Source organism: Equus caballus, chromosome 18, assembly GCF_041296265.1.
Source record: "Equus caballus isolate H_3958 breed thoroughbred chromosome 18, TB-T2T, whole genome shotgun sequence".
Lineage (NCBI taxonomy): Eukaryota > Metazoa > Chordata > Mammalia > Perissodactyla > Equidae > Equus > Equus caballus.
Window position 1 is genome coordinate 53,105,946 of NC_091701.1, and position 6,736 is coordinate 53,112,681.

The following is a 6,736-nucleotide window of genomic DNA, read 5'->3' on the forward strand; positions in this document are numbered from 1 at the left end:
GCTGAAATATTGCTTGAATTGATATGCTGATGTAATTTTATGTTAAGAGGAGGAAATGGAAAAATGGGGATACTTTTCAAAGGATCACGCATTAGTGAAAGAAGATGGGTTAGAATAGAAAAATTTGCCCACTCAGTTGGAAACTTCATTCCAACTCCTTTTGTCAAAGTGCTACTTCCCCTGGATCCATTCAAAGTGGATGGTAAAAAGAGTCCATGAACCCAAGAAACAAAGACAAGGCTTCCCCTCGCATCAAGTATGTTATACATAAAAAATTGTGGTATTATGCATCTTCCCTGGGATTAAATTCATTGAAACAGAAAAAAAAATCCATATTCTATAAGCATATGTATGTACATTTACATACCTCCACAAGGACAAAATAAATGATTGAAAAATGAGAGATTCAACCAACTGGCTGATTCATCTAAATGCTGTCAAACAATTATTTTGATATTTTTTCACTGAATTGACTCATATTTTCTAGTGACTAGAACAAATTGCAACATTGTGTAGACATCTCATATATGGAATTGCTACCGCTCCTTGGAAAATTAATTGGTCAGCTTCTGCCATAATGGATAACAACCTATGTTAGAGATATCTCACAAATTATTATCCTTTATAGCATAAGCTGACTAAATTAATTTTCCAAGGAACTGTAAGTCCTAGAAATGGTTATTAACTAGTGGTAAATGAAAATATGTTTAAATTTCAAGGGTTTGAGTTTCTTATGCCTTTTATTTCATAATAAGGGGCCCATTTTCTCTAAATGCTAATAAATAATTGCCTTTAAGACAGAGTGTAAATTGGACCATTCCTCATCACTTTGCTGTTTGTTCTTTTCTGCACTAACATAAGCCAGTCTTTAGATCTGAAACACACATACACACACACACATGTTCTGGATAGACTTTGGAAAGGATAATTAATTCACTATTTAAAAAATGTTGCCCGCAAATTATATTTACCTTAATTTGAAAAAGATGAGGAAAGTATAGAGGAAAACTAAAGAAGAGGTAGAAATGGTTAGTTGGGTTTATAATCCATAATGATCATTATATGTAATCTTATCCTTCCAAGAAATGGTAGGTTGAAAAACTAACATGGCTCATATTTTAATATTAATGTTTTCTCTTAGTGGGCCTCCCCGTCTCGGGCCCACATGGCTCCATCCTGACTTTCTTCTATTGTCCTCTGTGGGCAATCAGGGCCTCGAAGTCTTTGTTTCTCTGATGAGGTTTTGTTTTCTGAATGGCAAGTTTAGACTTTAAATCTTCCACCTGAATTATTACAAGAGAGATTTGGTAATTAAGTTCTAACAAGATTTAAATGATATTAAAAACAGTCAGTTAAAAGGAAACACAGCCTTGGGCTTTGTTGTAAATTTGTATAATTATTTTTAGTCCTCTAGAGGATGCATAATTATGTTTCTGTATTTATAAAAATACTGCCTCTGAGGCACCAAGATGAGTTTTACAGTATGCTGATTTGCATATTAATGTTACTCTTTGTATGTCAAAATTTCTTTGGTTGAAAAAAAAGATTTTCTAGGAAATTTTCAAAGTAACCGCGAAGAGCATAAAGTCTTCTGATCTGTATGTCTGGCAAAACCACTGCTCAGGGAGAAAGTTTGAAAGTCCAAGGAAAAAACAAGCTTCAGAAAGCAGACATATAAGACTAAACTTCAAGTTTAATTTGCTCTTCACTTGGAAAGGGGTGGAGGGGCAGAGCCAGAAATAATAGCCAGTAACATTTATTAAGTACTGATTATTTGCTAAGTGAGGTCTAGTCACTTCTCATGCTTCATGCTGCGATCCTATGAGATAGATACTATTATTTTTCCCACTTCAAAGATGGAGAAACTGAGGCACAGAGAGATTAAGTTAATGGCTTATTGTAATTTAGGCAGTTTGATGCCAGGCTGTTAACCATTACAATGCTTTGTCTTCAGACGTGGGGAAGCACTAAGGGCCTCCTTCTGTTCTGATGGAGAAACCATTTTCCCGTGAAGCACGTGCAGGACTTCACCTCCTTCCTGCTGGGTCCACATGCAGTGTTGGGAACACCACACAACTCAGAGGTGCGTGCCCACTTTTCCCTGCATGCATTTTCTTATCTGTTTTATAAGCAAATATCCTCTCTGCCCCAGATTGTAAGCTCCTCCAGAGCAGGAGCTATGTTTCTTGTTTCCTTCTCCACTTTTCCCTGCTCTTAGCATTCAGAGTGAGAGGGATGGCTCGTTACAATGAAATCAAGGAGTGAGTTTGTCTAGGTCCATTAGGGCTGCAATAATAAAAGTGCCATAGACTGAGGGGCTTAAATCACAAACATTTGTTTCTCACAGTTCTGGAAGCTGGGAAGTTCAAGGTCAAGGTGCAGACAGATTCCTTCCGTGTCTGAAGCCCGCTCCCTGCTTCCTATACAGCTGTCTTCTTGCTGTGCTCACATAGCAGAAGGGGTGAGGGAGGTCTCTGGGGTCTCTTTTGTAAGGCCACAGATCCCATCCATGAGGGCTCCACCCTCATGACCTAATCACCTCGCAAAGGCCCCCACCTCCTAATATCATCGCCCTGGGGATTAGATAACAACGTATGAATTCTGAGAGGACACAAACATTCCATTGATAGTAGAGTCTTGGAAAACGTCTGAGGTCTTTCTTCTATGATAGACTAGTTTTTTTTTTTTTATTGTGGCAGAATATATATAACATAAAATTTACCTTTTTAACCATACTTATATGTACAGTTCAGTGTCATTAAGTACACTCGCATTGTTTGTACAACCATTGTCACCATCCATCTCTAGAACTTTTCCATCTTCCCAAACTATAACTCCATATCCATTAAATAACAGTTCCCCGTTGCCCTGTCCTTCAGCTCTAGAAACCTCCATTACTTTCTGTCTCTATGAATTTGAGTACTCTAGGTACCTCACATAAGTGGAATGGTTAGTTTTAAACTGAAGGTAATTTTTACTTCAGATCAAATCTGGAGGATTTAATGAAGGAGGCATACACTTCTGTTCCCTTAAATTGTGCTCAGGCCATGAACAAGAAGTGGTTGGAGCAGGGAAAGGTCAGAAGGGTCTGTGGGGTGGGGGTTGGGGGTGGGGGGTGACCTGCTTTGTAGGCAGGGACACCAGTGTGTGGTCTGGGTTGAGGGGCAGACTGCACAACGTGTGGGAGAAGTGGGCGAGCTCAATGGCTCTTCTGAGGGACCCACTGTGGGAGAGATGCCCAGTGGTTCAGGGCTCCATGACTGCAGTATTCTCTAGAACTGATGTGCTTGGAGAGAGACATGTTTTAGCAATGGGTCAAGAGAAGGGTCTTGTTCACCTCACATGGACCTTGGGTCATGGTTTTGAAGCTGGATACCTGAGGGTTACTGTAAATATTCAATAAGATTACCTTTGACCTTGTTACGAAAAGGAGTTAATCTTGTCAATTTGCTGTATTCCTGTTTAACCTGGGGGGTAACTCAAGGGTCACAAGGATTTATGAGCTTGTTTTACAGAATAAATAGAACTCTTGAGGGTCACCAGATAACCACCACCCAGCTGCCATTGATGCCCAGAAGTCAGATTGCCCAGGGGCTTATCTGGAGTGAGAGAAACATGGATTTCCCCTTTGTTTCTCTGAAGCCCTCCTGCCGCACCCCTTAGCTCCGTAAAACCCCCTGCTTTCTTCTCTTGTTAAGGTGGGTTTGAGAGAACCCATGCTCCTGCCTTCTCATCTTGGCCAATTCCAATAAATCTTTCTCTGTCTCCAAGCACAGATGTCTCAGTGTTTGGCTTATGGCACATCAGGCACACGAACTTGAGGTTAAGAGGTTCAGTAACAGTTTATACATGTAATAAGGTGATTCTGGGTGAAATTTTACCTAACAATTTAAAAAATTATTCAAAGAGAGGAACTGGGATAAGCATGGTGATGCCCCACAGGTACTCAGCTGTAGAGCGTTATCTAGAACCCATTACTCTGGACTTTAGGAAAGATAGAGAAGTCGGCTGTTTCACAAGGCTAGACCACACCCCTGTGGGTGTTGAAGGAGTTTCCCCTCAAGGGAATAGATGCTCCATTCATCCAGGAAGAGGCTAATCCTGAGGGGGAAAAACAAATCAGGCCACTGGAGGTAGATCTCAGACAGCTAGAGGGAAGACAAGTGTTTCTCTCTCTGAAGGCAGGGGTCAGTTTGGTCCACATCCAAAGGCAGGGAGAGGTCTGGAGTTTTCTGGCCTTAAGGGGTAGACTGGGAATGAAGATGGGAATGAGGCAGTGAGGGGGCCTCTTAGAGACCCCAGGGTGGGTCTGAGAGACGTTTTAATGTTCTCTGCATTGGAGTTTTCCTTTTATTAATCCTTTTCATAAACTTCCATAAATTTAGCCTAGACAAAGGTTATGGCCTGGTCTCTGCAGTGCTCTGGGCAATTAGGAGAGAGCTGGCCCATCTTGGAGTGAAATTGTCAAGGAGAAAGCCAGTCCCCATTCCCCTCTAATCAGAGTAGAAGCAGTGGTGACAGCCATCGGCCATGGACAGCAAGGTTATGGGCAACTGAGACATCAGAGTGGAGGCCAGACAGGGAGGCCAGCATAGAGGACTGCAAGGGACCTGTTCTGCACACAGGTGAGGCAGCCTGGGACCCTGCTAGGAATGGCTGGGAAGTGCTTCCTGAGGGGTTAACTTATAGCTCAGTGGCCAACAGGGCCTGTGCCGTTATAATTTGGGTTATGCATATGTTCCCTCACTTGATGCTCCTGACAAAACTACCAGTTGGTTGGTTTATTGCTCTTTTACAGGGGAGCATAAAATGATCTAAAGAGGTCACAGAACTTGCTCAAAGTTACAGCTTCAAATAACACAGCAAGGGTCTTAACCCAGGTCTGACTCCCAACCCCAGGTCCTTTCCACTCTGTCACACTGTTGCTTTCAGGATCAAGGAGGTTGCAAATCTTGTATCTATCCTGGTAATTTTTAAGGGTGAGGTGAGGACTGAAAACTGGTCTCTGAGGAATCTAAATTTCTACCACATTGCTGTAGAACTACACAGCTTTAGGCTGGCGGGAATGCTCATAACCATTATTTGCTCTAGCTCCTTCCTGTCAAGGCTGAGGAACAGAGGCTGGCCAGAGCCACCCAGGGGTGGTTCCAGAACTATAACCAGAACTCTATTCGCAGTTCCTAATCCATTCCCTTTTATTTTGTAATAAAAGAAAAGCATTCGATATTACTTTCATTTATCTTTGAGAAGCAACGTTGGTCTTTGATGTCCTCCGTTTCCGTGATCAACACCCCGTCCACATGAGGCACCTCTGCCTTCACGTCCTGCTTTCAGCTGGTTGTCATTTAACATCTAAAAGGAGATTGGCTAACAAGAAAAATATTAGCTCATAATACTTTTAACCCTTCAAATTCTCTTTATAGGAACCTTTGCTTTTCAACTGGAAGCTGTTAAGATTTTCTGAATCCAAGAAAATATACTTTATAATGAGAGAATTACGAGCAGTAGAGCAGTCTACTCTGGGCAGGGGGCCCTCCTATAATCGCACTCATCCATCTACTTCTAAGGTTGTGCTAGGGAGCAGGAAGACCTCTGCTCAGATCCCTAATTTTCTACTTATTCATTACTTATATGACCTTAGGAAAGTTACTGGACCTCCCTGACTCAGTAACCAGCTCTGTAAAAAATAGTATTAATAACATTCACCTCAGGGTAGTGAGAATTATATGAATGTGTTAGGTAACGTGCCTAAAATAGCTGCTTAATAAATGTTCCATTCCTTTCTCTTCTCTCTTAGAGCCCATGTGAAGGCCCTTTGTGAAGAGCTGTGCCTACTGCAAACCCATTTCTTAACCTACTTCCAGTCGTATCTTTCACCACATAACATTTTATTTCTTATTCGCCCAGGAGGAAATAGAAGTCTTGGGTTAGACAGAATGGCCTGGTTTATGGCTTAATTACACTGCCCCCAAGTGTGAGTTCCTGAGGATCTACCGCTGGGGTGACCATCCGTCCCAGTTTGCCCAACACTGAAGGGGTTTTCCAGGACAAGAGACTGCAGTGCTAACACAAGGAAAATCCACGGCAAATTGAGAGGAATTGGTCACCCCACCTACCACATCTGTGTCAAAGATATAGCCTTCACTGCTTTTCTAAGGATAAACACCCCTGGACGCCATACTTCTTTTCTTGGTGGGGAGGTGAGAACAGTGCTGATTCTGTGCCTGTGTAAACAAGGGAGACCTCACGCTAGCTGGCCTGGACAGGGCGAATGAACCTCAAGAAGAGTTGCCAACCAGACATTTTCATTCCATCGAGCTGCCCCAAATTTTATTTTGGGTGTTTTACTTCTAGAAATCATCATCGGCATTATTTTTTGGCCATTTGGAGAGCAGCAAAGAATAAAGTTTTCCTAATCTAACTTTTCTGTACTATTTGGCTAACTTTCCTTTTCACGCAAAATTAAAATTTTGCTGTTAGATAGGATTCTAATCATTAGGGAAATGCAAATCAAAACTACAATGAGATACCACCTCACACACATTAGGATGGCTACTATCAAAAAAACTCAGAAAATAACAAGCGTTGGGGAAGATGGAGAGAAATTGGAACCCCTGTGCACTGTTGGTGAGAACGTAACATGGTACAGTTGCTATGGAAAACAGAAAGGCCGCTCCTCAAAAAATTAAAAATAGAATTGCTATATGATCCAGCAATTCTATTTCTGAGTCTATAC

General features: G+C 41.7%; 1 long non-coding RNA gene across 1 annotated transcript; it reads left to right on the forward strand.

Annotated features, from left to right (window-relative positions):
• The first annotated feature begins 1,950 nt into the window (after positions 1-1,950).
• LOC138918718 (uncharacterized) lies at positions 1,951-6,421 on the forward strand. Its single transcript, XR_011428419.1, has 2 exons — positions 1,951-2,083; positions 5,798-6,421. It is a non-coding gene; the product is annotated as an uncharacterized lncRNA (long non-coding RNA).
• Positions 6,422-6,736: the final 315 nt, after the last annotated feature.